We start from the raw sequence: 18,797 nt of genomic DNA on the forward strand, positions 1-18,797 counted from the left end.
TAAAAAACATTGTAATTGCATTTCTACTGCAAAATATGCTGAAAACATCTTAGATATTTCAATGCACATATGTAAATAATCCACCAAATATTTTTGATATTCACGTCCTGGCTGTTCTACTGCTGATAATTGCTAAATTTGTGTGCAGCTAAATTTGAGACATTCATTAGAAATATTTCAGTGAAAAATATTTTAGTTTAACTTAAAAAAAACGAAGATAAAATATGAGATTGCTGATGATTAAAGACTAATTAAACCCTAATCCTAACCTCATAGTTTTCTTTTTAAAACGTGCATTATTCCTTCTCCTTGTTCTTGCTTTTTTTATTTTTTTATTTTTTTATTTTTATACTTTTATACCGCACCATCTCCCGTAGGACTCAGGGCGGGTCACAGGCATATTAAAATACAACAATAATAAATAAGCAATTTAAAACCCAATTAAAACAAAATATTTCAATCGCCAAATAACTAAAATGGTAAAAACCGGTTAAAACCCATTAAAATTAACTAAAATATTTTATTCTTAGGCTAGTCCAGCTCATTGAAATAATAAAGTCTTCAGTTTTGCTTTGAGTTTGCTTTGGTCTATTTTTTAATCTTGGTGCATGAGGTACCCTTCGTGCTCTCTGAGCTTGGTTGTTTTCTTGCAAACATTTCATTACCCAAATTAGGTAACATCATCAGTGCTAGTAAGAAGTGGGTTTGTTCTCAGTTAATATTTGAGTAGTTTGCCCTGTCACTGATGGTGGGGTGGTCTTAGACATTCTTTGGTTGGGCTATTTACTGTAGCCTTGTTTGGCTTGATTGGGGTATTGTTTATTTAATTGTTGGTCTGATTTTAATAATTGCATTAATCTATGCTCATATGGGTGCCGATTGCTGGTGGGGAAGTACTTTTTGTTCCCTTTTTGGCTTGTTGATTGTCTCTTTGCATAGTATATACTGTTTGTGTGTATGTGAGCAATTTGACAGCGTGCTATGCTTCTAGAAATTCCCTATCGTTTTTAGATTTAGCCTAGGTCTAGAACCATGATGCTGAACCAATGGCAGGCATGCCGGAAGTGGCATGCAGAGCCATTTCTCCAGGCACGCAAGCCCATTGCTCCTCTGGGTTCTGGCATGCCAGCCAGCTGGTCTTCACATGTGTGGGAGCACCAAAAATCGAATGCACATGTGCGTGCCAGGAAGATGATCTTCTGGTTTCCGGAGTGCACATGCATGCCAGCCAACTGGTCTTCTGGTTTCTGGCGCACATGCATGCACAACGACCAGTGCACCAGGCAGCTGCTCTACCGGATTCCTGCATGCACATGCACACTGGCCAGCTGGTCTTTGTGCATACATGCATGCCAGAAACTGGAAGACCAGGTGGCTGGCGCACACATGCACACCGGGCGGCTGCTGTTCTGGTTTCCGCTGCACGTATGTGCGCGTTGTCCCATTTCGGCACTCGGTGCCAAAAAGGTTCTCCAACACAGGTCTAGGATGATCACAGTTTTCCAATTGAAACTATGGTTAAATCTGTCCATATGTCTAAAATTAAAGACTTTTCATCATGTCTTCTGATTGCACGTTGGTGTTCATGGATGTCTTCTGCCTGTTTGTCCTGTGTAGTGGTTGTTGCAGGCATTACACTGTATGTTGTAGATAACTCCTGGTTGTTTTTTTTTATTATTATTTGTGGTCCTCTACTTTTTAGTCACAATATTATTGCCATATTACTATTTGTTGTGTTGTCTAGTGAGTTGGATGTCTTTAGGTTGTTGATGAGCTTGGCTTGCCTGAAAAAGAATTTATAAAATTTACCCAAAAGATGTTAGGGTAGACTTGCAAGATTGAAACCTATTTTGGAACTGGGAAGCATATATATATATATAATTGGTTCATGTTATGATGATGCTGGGGCTATTACAATATTTTAGGAGAAAAATATTCAGGAGTCAGACAACCAGACAACTGGATCTGTATGCATGTTCCTGTGAGGTTTGATATATTGTAATCATTCTTTCACACTCTGTTCTTCACTTTGAATTGGATGCAAATCTAGTAATTTTGAGTAGAACCTCAAAAATTGATGGGAGATTGATATTTAGCTCCAGTTTTAGTTGTGATTTTTGTCTTTTTCTGATCCATACTTCCAGCAGTGCAAACTGCATAATCTATATGTTGCTTTTTAATTGTTCAGAATAACTTTATATCTAATGTTTTTTAATATACACAAGTAATATTTTTCTTAAACTAGTCCACTGAAATTAGCAAGAATTTCTTCTGAAGAAATTATCTCTGTCTGTCTATCTGTTTCCTCATATGTTTGTTATATGGGAAGATATTTCAGAAATTGTTAAAAACTAATGGTTTTTAACGACAACTTTATTTACAGCCCAACAGAAAGAGGTGAAACCAATAAATGTGGGGAGATAATATTATAATTAATTAATGGACAAATGATAGATTAAAATAATTTAGACTTTTTAGTGCCAATAGGCAGTTTCCCCATTCAGATTTTAGCATGCTTTGACTCTGCAGAATTCCAAATGCCTGATACAGCCATTCATAATAAAATCCAAAAAGAATATATTAACTGAACTGCATGTCTATGCAGTTTTTCTACAGAACTGAAACCATTATTTTCCAGTATCCTTATCTTGAGAAGAAAAAAAAAGCCTTGCCGATTTTTTCATATCTGTGAATTACATTGGCAGGTACATGTAATCCAACTTCACCAACCCTTCTAAAAATTCATTTTAAATTCTAAAAGCATATAAAGACGGTGACAGAACAAGATTTTATATGTCTCCTTGACGGGCAATTACAGCCTTAAAAAGAGTGATCCATCATTTTGCATTCATGTTAGGAAATGTATTTAAATGCACCACTCTTGAAAATACTCTTCAAATAAGGACTATATCTAGAGGAAAAGATTAGTAGCTATAATTTTATATTTACTGTTGAAATTCGGTATAAGGGTTCATTTATAAGAGTCTTTTTATACTATCTACAATTGATTAATGCCATTCTTGCTTTTTATTTATCACTGTCTAGTGATAATTGCTTAAGGATTTTAAAGATTTGTTTAATACATGCCTAAGGTAAATGGGGCTGAAAATTTAGAGAAATGGCTCAATTTGCTTAGTATTCAATGATGTAAGCTGGTCTATCACCCATTCATACATGGAAGCTTCTCAGTTAATTGATTACAAGTGACATCCTACTGTTTCTTAAATGGGGCAATTCATCTGCCAGAAGCATCTCTTAATATGTGCTAGGCACAGCAGCAGCATAAGGCTGTGAGTAATTGTGCATTGTCTCTTCTGTTTTTAATATTCAATCAGTAGCAACTGTTCCATAATATGCAATGACAGCAAAAATAATACATTTAAGAAATCTTGGGGTAATTATAATATCAAATTGGAAAGCAAATGCACCGAATCCATTTGTAGTGTGTTCTACAGGAAAATTACATTTGCTAGCATACTCTGCAAATTGCTTCATCATAGATAATCAATAATATTATTGTTCTTTCAACATTAGCTGTGTTACAAGATGTAAGTTGCAAGTAATCTATTCCATTTTCTATGGAATTGTATTGAGAATGTGAAATTAATGAAAATGTGTTCCTCAATCCCCTAAAGGCTATGAGAAATAGATGTGATGATTCAAAATCCAGGAAAAAAAGCGGAGACATTAAAATGTTTACAGTACCATTAAAGACATTGCTAAGTGAATTTCCATGCTAAAGAATTAAAAAGCGATTATTTTCCCATAAGACTGTATCAATACTTTCCTGACAAAATGCTAAAAATCTTAGATCAAGGGAGAAAACAACTGTTATTTTTACAGATGGAGAAAAGTGTGGAGATAAAAGTTTGTCTTTCTTCAATTACAAATGAGAAGTGTTCCCATATTTAATGTTAAAAGTACAGATAGGCAGCTAAGGAACAGCAGAGAGAACCAACAGCATTTTGTAATTTTGACTTAGCCATTGTTGTACTGATCATACAAATCAAAGTCTTTATCAGTGATAAGTAATTTTTTTGGATACCTTTTCTAGAAATCATTGCAGATTGTCATCTTCTGTTTTTTTCTTTGCACAAAACCTTTACAAAAAGCAAGCTGAAAAAGACTGAAAATGTAGTTAATTTGAATTTGAACTAAGTTACAAAGCAAAGGGTTGGATCCTAAGGTTTTCACACTTGCATTAATATATGGAAATATTTTGTAAGAAGTGTAGAAACTTAGAAATACAAAAAAATGAAATCGTCAAAGTATCTATGAGATGTATGTAAATTATTAAATTTCTGCATCATACATTTTCCCATCAACTTCCTTTTTTTACAGACACCCCCTTCAGGCATTATGGTAGTTATAACCAGAAGAGTAGATAGCAGAAGAAAATACTTTTCATATACAGAATAGATTTTTTTTGCCACAATTACAAATTTTCTTCTCAATTTCATGGGGTTGTGGGGAAATTGGATTATATTATGTTTGCATTTCTAAGAATATTTCAGATATTGAACTTCTGAAAAATGACTGAAGATCTTTGTTTAAAAATTCACATAACTATACTAAAATGGATTTAAATAGAAATTATAGCATAATTGATGGGGGAAATGTTGATTAAGAGATAAAATGAAGTGTCTACTGCAATTTATGGACAAATGTTTATGAACCAAAAATTCAATTTTTTTCTGATAAAAGAACACTTTGCAACTTAACATTAAACCTAAACAATAGATGCAACCAAGTAGTCCGTACTATCATAGATTCATGAAGGCAATAATTGCTTCAGTGAAAAGACATTTACCTCAAGGATTTAAAAGAGAGTATTCCAACAAGTCAGGCCAAATGCTTTCTGAGTATTATTGTCCCTTCTATATAAAGAAAATTGACACTGCTTCTGGTAGTCTGAAACATGATAAAAAACCAGGCTTCAATGGCATTCATCCAGAGTTCCTGATAATTGGATTGATAAATTCCTCTCACACAGAGTTTTCAAGTCAAGGCACAGGTTCAATCCAAAGCAAGGCGGAATCACAATACCAGAAAACACACAGCTGTTCTGACCTAGGCTTCCTGAAACAGTAAAAAGCACACAATTAGTCCCAAAAACCCTCTTTTTATTTCAACGGCTGTGAATTCTGTTCATTCCCAGCCCGTGATGAGTCACAAATAGTTTGTAAAGAGTCTGACAGAAGACTGCCACAGTACTTCGGGAAAAGGCTGATAAGCATCCACCTTTATCTCCCTTGACACACTGCCAAAGACCTAATTGGCAATTAGCTTTGCAAGGCCAAATGGAGCACAGCGTCAAAATGGAGCTTCAGAATTTAAACCGACCAGCATGAACAAAGTTGCTTCCTGCAAAGGCTCACATGCCTTTGCTCCTCCTTTATGTCTTATGGGAGGGGCCAATCATCTCCAAGCCTTACTCCCAAATCACTCCTTTTGTCTTAACTGTTCTTACCTTCTGGCAGTTCTGCACATGTGCGCACTGGGAATAGGCTCTCCCTGTTCCTCTGCCTCGCTGACGTCAGACTCTGGAGACTCCAGAGTCAGCATATAACTCCCAGCTGGCCCTGGCCCCATCTCTGCCCCCAATGTAGAGCTCTTATCTGAGTCTTCCCCAGACTCCAGGACTGGCCCATTTCCCCCCCAGCCTCCTCACTGTCTGACTCTGCTGCCAGCTCCGCAGGCGACCAGCAGACCACAGCAACAGCTGGGAAATGAACACATTGTTTTCAATATTGTCTCCATGTGTCTGCTATGCTAAATAGCCAGCTTCTAGTGCTTCCCATCAAGAAGGGCAAGGCTTTCTCCTCACAAGTAATCTGGATGACCTTTGCTGGTCCTGCCTTTTCTCTGCTCTACGTATTCTTGGATCAGGTGCAGAAAGCAGTTCCTCTTCCTCATTCCTGACCAGCTGCAGCTGCATGCTTTCCCCAACTGATGCCTCAGGGCTGTCTTGCTGAAGCTGTGCTTCAGCCAAATCACTCTCAGAGTGCCATTGACCAACTCCCCTCCTGATGTGCCAGAAACTATTTCATCCTCCCTTGAGCTGACATCTGAAGAGATATCTGAGGAAGGGGAGGGGGAGGAGAATCATCACACTTTATCATACTATAATGTACAGTACCTGTGGGCTTGTTTAATTCCATTTTATTTTGCCACAACTCTTGAAAAGGAATAGAAATTCTAAGCTGCATATTTATCCTGCAGAGAATTTAAAGTTTTAATAAGATTTCTAGATAGTAAGAATGCATAGCAATCCCTCTTTCTGGAACCAACGTGAGACACATGCAAAACATGCCAGTATTTTACCTTATTTCAAGTTTTATTCATTTATTTATTTAGGCTGCGGTCCTATTTTCATTATTGTGAAATAGGTGCTATTGAAGTTATTCTTGGTTACTTGCCAAGAGTCTTCTTTTCCATTGTATTTTTAATGTGAGGATGATCATAACAACAGTAAAATAATTATTGTTTTATTCTAAAACCACAATAATTTGGGATTTTACTTATTCCATGCCTATATTTTGTACTTTGTGGTATGTTCTTATTTTGTGAGCTGCCAAAGATCCTTGTGGAAAGATGTAAGTTTGATTAATAAATAAAAAATAATCATATTAATTATTGTGCTACATGTTGATTATAATTGGAAACATGTCAGAATTGATCACATATGCATAGCAGAGGTTGTTTTTGGGTGGTAGTGAAAAATAAACCGGCAGATTAACATACTAGGAATTTTCACAAAAACAACCGCTTTTGATTGACATTTTTTTCTCAGTTTTCTGGAATTGAAATACATTAGAGGCTGCTGAAGACTGAGGCATGTAATGACATCTGTCACAGTACATTTATTTTTGAGCAAACAATCTGTTCACAAAAATAAGCAGAATCTCCTCAAAATATATTTTCCATAAACTGGTTTGCATCCTGTATATTCTCTTGATATCCTTAGGGAAAAGAAGTAAATTATATTGTACTCATGAGAATGCTGTAAGTCCCAATGTTAGTATTACAATTCTTGTCAGAAACAAAAAGTTGAGATATGATAAAATAGGCTTGCTTGCCTGTTGGTTTATTATTTATTTATAGATGAACGGAAACATCCAGAATAATTGAATTGTAAGGGTCATTTAGGCTGAAATTCTATTCACTACAGAAGCTCAAAGCATCTTCAACTTATTGTATGCATGTAACAATATTTTTCTTTTATTTATGTCTTTTAAAATGAGAATTATCTGGGATTTTTTGATATAATAATATCAAATAATATAATAATGTAGCATATCTTTCTGGGATATGTATTCTCAATTACCCTATTTGGAAGCTGTAATAAATTTTGGAATTTCTCTATAATGTGAGTTTTTCTAAATTTATTTCCTAGTGAGCTTCCCAAACAATTGAGGTTATAAATTGTATGGTGAACCCCTCCTAATAGAAGAAGTTAATTCATTCTGTCAGTTTCATGTAAAGGCGATATAAGACATCAGGCTAAGCAAGCTTTTCAATTTCTGTAGAAACTACACATAGTGCTGCCAATTTATTGAATTTCTATAATTATCTAAAGATGACTTACTTCATTTTGCTACTGCTTCTCAAGTGGTAAGTTGAGAAGTACTTTTTGCTTTTTAAAGAAGTATAGATTGTTCAGTGACTCAGGAAGGAAGGAAATAGCTTATGAGATACCTCTGAGTTTAAATAATTGTGTAGATGTAGCTTAAATATATTTCAGTTAAAACATGTATAGCTGTATGTATTTCACAATAAAATAATTTGGGGACTTAAAAATTTAATTTGGGTAACATACATTTAAAATGCATACTGAATATAATGTAATTGAATATAATGTATATTTTCATAATTCAATCAGAATTGATTAATGGCCAAACATACATGAAAGTGTTCACATCATATTTATTTATTATCTATTAAACAAATTTATTTAGAATAGAACAGAACAGAATTCTTTATTGGCCAAGTGTATATAAAGTTTATAAATTTTATATAAAGATTATATAATCTTTTTGTATGATGCTTGTGTATATTGTTATGACAAAATTAAATAAATAAAAAATAAATAAATAAGTGTGATTGGCCACACAAGGAATTTGTCTCCAGTACATAAGCTCTCAGTGTTCATGCAAACAACGTGATAAATCATGATCATCATAATAAAATACAATAATCATAAATCATAAGATACGATGCTCATTGATAATCATAGGATATTAAAAAAGCAATCAAACATAAATCATACTAGGATACTAAATAAAAGTGATCAATATAAATCAATATAAGATTGTTGTGATGTATTCCCTGGATGCCAGATCAGATGATAAGGAAGAGCCGGCTCCGGGGACTTTGGAGGGAGATGCGGAGGGGAGTCAGAAAGTTGCTGGAGGCTCTGAGCCAGGACTGGAGAGGCCAGAAACAGTGGAGAATTGGAAAGTTGATCAGATGAACAGTGGGCTGAAGAAGGAAAAGGAAAAGCACAACTGCAGCTGGAGAATTCAGAGGACCCACTAAAAGTGCAGGGTGAAAAGGAACACAGCTGCAACTGGCCAGTGGGAATGAGAAAGAATTGTCTCCTTCACCTGATCTTGTGAATATGCAGGGATGAGAGGAGATAGGCACAATGAAGGTCAATGAGACTATTCATGAGGCAGCGGCTTCGTCCCTCCTGATGAGCTGCACTGGCAAATCCCTATTTAGTTGGATCAATGGATGTGGGAGTTTTTTTTTTTTAATTTACATTTATATCCCGCCCTTCTCCGAAGACTCAGGGCGGCTTACAGTGTATAAGGCAATAGTCTCATTCTATTTGTATATTTACAAAGTCAACTTATTGCCCCCCCAACAATCTGGGTCCTCATTTTACCTACCTTATAAAGGATGGAAGGCTGAGTCAACTGTTCATTCCCTTGCCATGTGCATGCTTTGTCCTTGTGGTTTTGGTTTTCTTGACTACGGATTGTGCTATGATGGAATGTACATTTGGACCTTGGATTTGTTCATGGATTTTGGACCTGTGCCTTGGACTTTGGACTGGACATGGACTGTGGACTCTGTGGACTTTGCATTTGCCTTTCCCTTGGACTTGGTAACCTTGCATCTTGGTGGATTAGTGTTGGACTAACACAAGTCCACTTGTTAGTGTTAGGAAGTGGGTGCAAATCAGATCTTGGGGATTCACATGTGTGTAATTCATACATGGTGATTCTGGAGCTTATGACATTAAAAATCCATGACATAAAATCAAGTCACAGTTGCTCCCATCCCACAATGGAAGCAGAAACAGCAACACTAGGATATTTCCTAAGTACAATGTCACTATATAGAAACTCTTGTCATTTACGGCAGTTTATATCAAGACTTTTATTATTTCAGAGGCAAATCTCTGTGCTAACTTTTGTTTTGTTTTGTTTTGTTGTTTGTTTTGAAGGGTAGCTTGTATGATCCAGATGTATAGGAGAAAATTTATATTAGGGTATCAATAAATAACGGCACTCTGAACTGACTAGTCTATACTAGAGAGCCAGTTCTATATTAGATCATCATTTCATAGATATTTTCTTACCTAAACAGACAAGCAGAATGAATACGGGCAAAAAAGCCCTGGGAGCAGGAGCAACTTCTGACTTCCTGCTGGTTATTGAGTTTCATTGTGGGAATCTGGTAAGGAACATTGGAAATTTCCTTCCTTTCCTTTCTCTTCCCCTCCCAGCAGGCAGGTAAATGGCTGCTACTGGGTGAAGAAAAAAGTGAATTATTGTGAGACTGTCTGGGAAATTCTAATGGAAATTTGAAAAGGAAGATCACATGATATCAACAGCAGCCCAACAGCTTTGCAGTAGAATGTATCCATGAAACAGATACAACTTTCCTAAACTTCATTCCACAAGGAATCCTGGACCCTGGATTTTGGATTCATTCTATATGCTAGCCCAGTGTTGGCGAACCTTTTCGGCACTCGCCAGAAACTGCAAGAGCAGCCACTTAATGCACATGCACACCTGCCACCTGGTTGTCTGATTTCTGCCACATATGCACATGCAAAACCAGCTGGCCAGTGCACATGTGCATGCTGGAAACCGGAAGAGCAGCCATCCGGTGTGCATGCATGTGTCGGGAAGATGATCTTCTGGTTTCCGTCCAGCACATGCATGCACATCGGTCAACTGGTCTTCTGGTTTCTGGCGTGCATGTATGTGCAAAGACCAGCTGGCCGGTGCACATGCATGTGCCGGAAATCGGAATATCATCTTCCCGACACACGCATGCGCACATGCATGTTCTTCCAGTTTCTGGCGCTCCCATGTGCATGAAGACCAGATGGCTGCTTTACCAGAACCCAGAAGAGCAATGGGCAACTGCTCACGTGCCCAGAGAGATGGCTCTGCGTGCCACTACCAGCACGCGTTCCATAGGTTTGCCATCACGGTAGTAGCCCATTTGAGATACCTTGCTTCAGAATTCTTTGCCTGTGATACATCATTTTGCCCAGATAAAAATCCTGACAACCAGAGTTTTAGTAGTATATAAATAAAAGCTAAATCCAAATATTACTATAACCATGTAAATTTCACATATTTGAGAAATCATTGTCTGAAGTAATTGGTCAATTACTTCTATAAGAATATACTATAAACATTGTTAATAATAGATACAATAACAATTATACCAAGCATTTTGCTAAGCATTTTGTGTAGCATCTAAACGATGTATGTACATACAGACACACAAAGACACTGTTTATCCTATGTTTTGTGAAATGTATGTATATGTATTTCAGCGGATTAATTCCTCTATCATATTAAGGTCAAATAAAAAACTCTAATTGTTTTTAATATTAAATTGTATTTTCATGCCTCTAGGCAAAATATTGGTGTACAAACTGTTAAGTTATTATTAGACTGAACACCCAAAGGTATTATTTAAATAGCATTGTACTATATTTTTTTCCATTCTTTTTAAGAGCTTGTTGAATTGACAGTTCAATCTGTAGTTAGATCATTAATCATAATATGTAAGATAAAATAAATATAAATTCTTCTCAACATATAGCCTGTGAGTTACCAGAATATTACCATTACACTTACATTTCAACAAAATAATGAATAAGGATTATAAAAAATAATACAGCATAACATTATTATAAATCTTTTATTGTAAGTTTGTATAATTTACTGTGATATTATTATTTTAGGAAATAAAAAATAGGACATAGTCTACTAGTATTCTTCCATATTGAAATATGTATGGGTAATTATCTCCTTCCTTCCTTCCTTCCTTCCTTCCTTCCTTCCTTCCTTCCTTCCCTCCCACCCTCCCTCCCTCCCTCCCTCCCTCCCTCCCTCTGTTCCAATCATTTATTCTTCTAGCCAGCTAATTGGGCAATATATTAAAGCAAATGGCAGCTATCATCCCACCACCATTCTTATCATTTTACCAATTCTGGTGTGGGGGTGGGGAGAAAAGAGAAACATGGACACTGCGGAGGAGCTGGTATAACTGCTTCTTTATATGTTAGGTTCTAGAAGAAAGAGAAATCCCCAAACTGAAAAGTAGGATGATGGGAGCTACTTCTCCACCCCAAGAAGAGGAAGTGTTGGGAAACTGTAGTAGAGAATTTCTCTGAAGGATATGCTTGTGTTTGAAAAGACCAGGATTTTTTATTTGTGTTACAAAATGTTGCATCTTTCTGAGATTTCAGAATGTGGTATCAGAGATCTTAATCAGAGATCTTAATAGAGTTATCTATCTATCTATCTATCACTAAGTGTTCAGTTTTGGCGATAGTTCTGGTCTTTTTAAAGTCAATATCATGTCCTGTGACTTTAAAGTGTTGGACCAGGGAAGAAGTTGGTTCCTCTTTTTTGAACTCATTCAAAAAAGAGGAACTCTTCCTGGTCCAACACTAAAACAGGACATGATATTGACTTTAAAGTGTTGGACCAGGAAGAAGTTGGTTCTCTTTTTGAATAATCAGAGAAGCCATTGAGATGAAAACACCCACACAGCATGAACAAGCGAGATGACACCTCCGCCTACCAGCCATTTGAAACCCGCCCTTATTGACAAGCGAGTCCCTAACACGAGGAATGACACCAGACCCACACTCACAAGGTCCACACAGGATGTCACCACCGCATCCACCCAGAAAGCAGACCCAAACCCACACTGATCATGAAGCACGACCAAGGACCAGAAGCCAGACCGCAGCTGCAACATTAGCCATTTCAAACCCTCCAATCCATTCATGCAGCAGACTGACACCACCATGAAGATGTAGCACGACCACAAAGCCAAACAACAGCTATGCAGCTCACCAGCTCAAATCCCCTGCAGCACAGACCAGACTGAGCACAACCAAGCCCCACCAACACAGGACACCCCAGCCAATCAGAGCACAGAAAAACCCTCATCCAATCAGAGCACAGCCAAGCTCCCACCCAATCAGTTCAAACCCCACTAGCAGTTAAAGGAAGAAACAGCTGCGATCACATTGCTCCCAGAAGCACGAGCTGAAGCCTGAAGATGAATGAGACTTCGTCGAAGCGTCGCCAAGACACTTCCAATTTTACGGAGAAAACCGAACAACCAAGACCTATATATATATATATATATATATATATATATATATATATATATATATATATATATATATAATATATATATTATATTATATATATGTAGGTCTTTGGTTATTCGGGTTTTCTCCTGCGTAAAATTGGAAGTGTCTTGGCGACGTTTCAACAAAGTCTCATTCGTCATCTTCAGGCTTCAGCTTCGTGCTTCTGGGAATGTGTGATCGCAGCTGTTTCTTCCTTTTTAACTGCTAGTGGGGGTTTGAACTGATTGGGTGGGAGCTTGGCTGTGCTCTGATTGGATGGGGATTTTTTTGTGCTCTGTTTGGCTGATGGTGTGTCCTGTTTTGGTGGCGGCTTTGTGCTCAGATTAGTCTGATTTGCAGGGGGATTTGAGCTGGTGAGCTGCATTGCTGTTGTTTGGCTTCGTGTTCGTGATCGTGCTACATCTTCATAGTGGGTGTCAGTCTGCTGCATGTATGGATTGGAGGGGTTTGAAATGGCTAATGTTGCAGCTGCGGTCTGGCTTCTGGTCCTTGGTCGTGCTTCATGATCAGTGTGAGTTTGGGTCTGCTTTCGGGGTGGATGTGTGGTGGTGACATCCTGTGTGGAGCTCGTGAGTGTCGGTCTGGTGTCATTCCTCGTGTTAGGGACTTGTTTGTCAATAAGGGCGGGTTTCCAAATGACTGGTAGGCGGGAGGTATCATCTCGTTTGTTCATGCTGTGTGGGCGTTTTTCTATCTTGATGGCTTCTCTGATTATTCTGTTGTTAAAGTGTTCAGTTTTGGCGATAGTTCTGGTCTTTTTAAAGTCAATATCATGTCCTGTGGCTTTAAGGTGTTGGACCAGGGAAGAAGTTGGTTCCTCTTTTTTGACTGAGTTCGTGTGTTCTTTAATGCGTGCACTTATTCTTCTGTTGGTTTGTCCAATGTATGTGGTGGGGCAGGCGGTGCATGGGATTTCATATACTCCTTGATTTTCTAACTCAATTTTGTCTTTGGGGTTTCTTAGGATGGTGGATATTTTTCGGTTAGTGCAGAATGCTGTCTTGATGTTGTGTTTGTGGAGGATCTTGCTGATTCTGTCTTTGGTGCCTTTTATATATGGGAGGAGGGCTGCCATATAAAAGGCACCACATATCCTGGGTTTTGGTTTGGCTCCGAGTCCAAGGTCTTGTCATGTGCTCCTGGTGTGTGTCAGCTTGCTTTGTGTGGGTGCCAGTGGTGCCAGCATGGTCTGGCTTCTGGATGGTGGTTGTGTTTCATCTGTGGGATGGGTTTGGGTTTGAATCTGGTGAATCTGGTGAGAATGATTGGTGGTGGCGTTGTGTGTTATCCTGGGTCTGGTAACAATTTTTGTGACTGGGACTCGTTTGTTGACTAAGGCTAGTTCCAGACATCTGGTAGGCGGGAGGTGTCATACCATTTTGTTCATGTTATGGGGGTGTTTCTCTATTTTGATGGCTTCCATAATTATGTTCCAGAAATGTTCCAGAAACACTACACTACTAACCAGAGCATATAAAACATTTGCTAGACCAATTCTTGAATACAGCTTACCTGTCTGGAACCCATATCTCATTTTGGACATTAATACAATTGAGCGTGTCCAGAAATATTTTAAAAGAAGAGTTCTCCACTCCTCTGATTACAACAAAATACCTTATGCCACCAGACTTGAAATCCTGGGTTTAGAAAATTTAGAACTCTGCTGCCCTCGACATGACCTGAGCTTAACTCAAAGAATCATCTGTTACAACATCCTTCCTGTTGAAGACTACTTCAGCTTCAATCACAACAATACACGAGCACACAATAGATTTAAGTTTAATGTGAACCGCTCCAATATTGATTGCAGAAAATATGACTTCAGTAATAGAGTTGTTAATACCTGGAATGCACTACCAGACTCTGTGGTCTCTTCCCAAAATCCCCAAAGCTTTAACCAGAAACTATCTACTATTGACCTCACCCCATTCCTAAGAGGTCTGTAAGAGGCGTGCATAAGAGCACAAGCATGCTTACCATTCCTGTCCTAATGTTCCCTTTAATTATATCCAATTCGTATAATTATTATATACTTATGCTTATATATATGCTTATATATATGCTTATATATATGCTTATATATCGTATAAATAAATAAATAAATAAAATTATTATCTTGTTATAGTGTTCAGTTTTGGAGATTAATTTGGTTCCTTCAAAATGTCGAAACGTTGCCAAGATACTCTCAACGTTACACGGGAAAAGACCCGAATATACCAAGACCTACATACCTATACCCATGAAAACCTATGAATATATGTGTGTGTGTGTGTGTGTGTGTGTGTGTGTGTGTGTGTGTTCTTAGATTTTCGCAGGTTTTTGTAGGTCTTTGGTTATTCGGGTTTTCTCCCGCGTAAAATTGGAAGTGTCTTGGCGACATTTCGACAAAGTCTCATTCGTCATCTTCAGGCTGGTGTTTTCAGCTTCCTGCTTCTAGGAGCAATGTGTTCTAGGAGCAAAACACATTGCTCCTAGAAGCACAAAGCTGAAAACACCAGCCTGAAGTTGACGAAGTCGCCAAGAAACTTCCAATTTTACGCGGGAGAAAACCCGAATAACCAAAGACATACATGCATACGTACATACATACATACGTACATACATACATATATATAGTTACTCTGAGTTCTTCAAAAGTAAAATGAATGTAATTCTACTTGATTTACTCTTGACAAAGATAGTTGCTAGGGATATAACTAGAAGAGTTAGAGGCTTACAAAGGAAAATAATAACAACATATAGATAGATGATTACAAAGCCCAAATGCATTATAGGCAAGTTAGATACCTAAATTTGAGAAATTATTAAGAACCCATGTAAGACCTTGAAATTCATTGTTGCATGAGATTATGTGCACAGATCATTTACTCCGTTTTAAAACTCTAATTTACTGAGAAGAAGTGGAACCAACTTTCAACCTTAAATAGGAAAAGGGTTGGCCTGATTTATGCAATGCATGTGTCTGTCTGGTATGATATATGAAAATATCTCTTTTCTTAATGAACTGATTCATGTTCCAGATGAGGCTTGAGGTATTTTGGGCAGGTTTACACTTTGTGCCTTATGACAGTTTTAGTATACAGTCCGTAGAGATAAGTGGGAGGTGGCTAGAAGTCAACCTCTAACAAATTGCCAACATCAAGCTGAGCCACAAGCATTCCATGTGATTGATTTGGTTGTCTCTTATGAGTGGAAAAACTTGCTGTCACCGGAGTTCCACTGTCCTGTCAACTTCCAGCAATGAATTCTGTTATTTTAATTTACCCTCATAATAAAGGGCAGCTCATTCAAAAGTAGTTTCTTTTCGTAGTACGCATCTTTTATGACTGTTATTCACTCTTCCTTAAAACATAATTTATAATAGCTCAATAAATATATCTCTCCTTTGAGAATGTCAAACTGTTCATTCCTGAGAGGACATTTTATACAACACAACTAGGTTGCTGTAACAATAGAAATGTGCAAAACTCTTCTTTTCATTTTTGATGAATGACCTATTTCTACATTTCTAAAGATACAGTATAGGATATACTTTAAAAACCAAATATTCAGTTTTTAAAATCAGCAAGATTTAAAATGTTTCCAACTCATTATTTATGAATATAAACATTCCCAATTTTTTCCATAATTTTAACTGGCATAATTGTTTAGCAGTACCACCTTTTCTACAATAGCCTCTTTTTGCAATCCTATCACATTTCCCTTTGCCCCTTACGGTCCTAATGTTACGCCTGCCCTCTTGTAGAATTCATGTGATTTCTATAATACATTTCCTTATAGATTACGTATTTATCCTTTGAAGACTTATGTCCTAACTGGAATGAATTAAAAAACATTTTTATATTCACCTGCATTGATGCATAAGTCATCTGGAACCAAATACATCATTTCTGCAATAATTTTTCTCTAAAGGCTTTTAGGGTTATCCTCCAGTCAATATAATATTTTGTGCCTTTGATCCTTGGTGACTGCTTGGACAAATCCTGAATTTTTTTCAGAAAGATTTTGGAAGTGGTTTACCATTGCCTGCTTCCTAGGGCTAAGTGGCCCATTTGACTTTGTACCTATGGCAGAACTAAAACTCATGATCTCTGGATTTGAATATTCTACAATGCAAAGGGGGAAAAGTCAGTACAGATATACTCTTTTCAGTCGAAATCACACCATGTATACTTTCCCAGGTTAAAATTATTTCAAGGTACACTGCTATCTGTCATAAAGATTATAAGGACTATAAACATAGGTTTATAGGTTATAAAGACTATAAACATAGTCTTTAAGAAAAAACTCAGTGTTAAACCATCCAGTGTGTGCTTTTATGTCCATATTGCTGACTGTGCTTTCTTTAGGTGATTGAAGATTTCAGCAGGAAAAGAGCCAAATTAGATTAAGTGTTCAGGTCATTACAGAATGGTAATCAATGAAAGCTCATTATGTCACATTTTTAATGGCACCAGGTGGGCATAAGAGTTCTTAATCAGTGGCTTTGGCACGAGAGTTTGTCCAGTGCCAGATCTATGGAAAACTGCCTTGATTTGACAGTGCGATGTCAGTAGAATAAATTATAGTAGCAGCGACATGCTATCAGTGAGACATCATTTCACATTAGGTATGATTTAATATGTTATTCCACTAATACATTATGACTGTGTCTAATAATAAAAACAACCTTCACTTGCCAATTGAAATACTTTTTGGCACTTTACTTTGGGTTTATTCTATTATCATGTAGTATAAACATACTATGTTTAAAAACTTCAGTTTTCAAGTCCACATTGTGTACTATACACACTTACGGAGTGATTGAATTATCAGAAATATATTTTCATGAAAGCAATGTGATTAGTAATAGAAATGTTTACTGAGGGAAGGATTTATAAGTGTTTTTAAATACTGGAGTATCTACCTTATTTTAGGCAAAAATGATACACTCAAAAACTAATATAAGGGCCGTTGGTGGCTCAGAAGACTAAGTCTGTCTGTTATTAACACAGCTGCTTGCAATTACTGCAAGTTCAAGTCCCACCAGGTCCAAGGTTGACTCAGCCTTCCATCCTTTATAAGTAGGTAAAATGAGGACCCAGATTGTTGGGGGCAATAAAAGTTGACTTTGTATATAATATACAAATGGATGAAGACTATTGCTTAACACTGTGTAAGCCGCCCTGAGTCTTCGGAGAAGGGCGGGATATAAATTAAAAAAAAAAATATTTTTCTTTATCCACTTAGCATGAATGGATACATTCTTTCTCAAATGTTCTAAAAATAAAAACAATTATTCTTGAGTGTACTTGACAAGCTTTAAAAGTTCAGCATAAGCACTGGCTTCCAATTTTAAAGATGGTATTCCTTTAAAAAAATGTTCTTGAGTAAGATCAGTTTCTGATGACTAATGAAACATACACAGTTTTACTGGAGAATGTTTGTAGGTGATTTGCCATCTTCTTCAGTCTGTGTTATTTCTTTCAAATTCTCAGTCTAGCCTAATGGAGACTATTCCCTGCTAATCTCACAGAAGTCCTATCCAGGCCTAATTGTGTTTTGTATCTGGAGCAAGACAGATGCTGCTATCTTTTTAGACAAAAATAGGTAGTATGGTGCATATATACACTTAGAATGAGGTCTAGAACTATTGAGATAATTCTCACTCAGCTTGAAGCCACTGGGTACCATCTTGCATGATAACCTACTTTACAGGTGATGTCAAGATAAAATTGGAATTGGGGGGTATGATGCTGGTTGTCTTAAACTCTTACAGGAAAAATTGTATTATGTAAAGCTAACAATGGAGCCAATCAAACATCAATGTATTCTTTGAGCCTCCAGTTTTTTCATCACCTAAGTGGAAATTTTCAGAGAGACTTCTGAATACGTTGGCATCATGGCTTGAATTTCTAGCTGTTATGATACCTCATAATATGAATTTTATATTTTGGCTTTTACTTTTTCCAGAGTTGCCTTCAGGGAGATGAGTGTCTATGTACACTTGATGAATAAATAAACTATAAATAGTGAACCATGTTAACACTGACTAAACTTATGCTGTGCAAATATAGCTTCTAGGTCCATAGCAGCTAATTAATCTATATTGTGATGACACAAGTATCAAGGACACCCACTTCATTTATAAACCCCACACTTAACCTAATTG

General features: G+C 37.0%; 1 protein-coding gene and 1 long non-coding RNA gene across 4 annotated transcripts in view; one reads left to right on the forward strand and one right to left on the reverse strand.

Annotated features, from left to right (window-relative positions):
- The window catches only part of EPHA3 (EPH receptor A3), a 251,911-nt gene that overhangs the window by 137,770 nt on the left and 95,344 nt on the right, over positions 1 to 18,797 (forward strand). The window lies entirely within an intron of this gene.
- Positions 3,971 to 5,779, reverse strand: LOC131199628 (uncharacterized). The gene is made up of 3 exons (XR_009155371.1): positions 5,471 to 5,779; positions 4,811 to 5,079; positions 3,971 to 4,116 (listed from the first exon to the last, which is right to left on the reverse strand). It is a non-coding gene; the product is annotated as an uncharacterized LOC131199628 (long non-coding RNA).

Source organism: Ahaetulla prasina, chromosome 5 (genome assembly GCF_028640845.1).
Source record: "Ahaetulla prasina isolate Xishuangbanna chromosome 5, ASM2864084v1, whole genome shotgun sequence".
Lineage (NCBI taxonomy): Eukaryota > Metazoa > Chordata > Lepidosauria > Squamata > Colubridae > Ahaetulla > Ahaetulla prasina.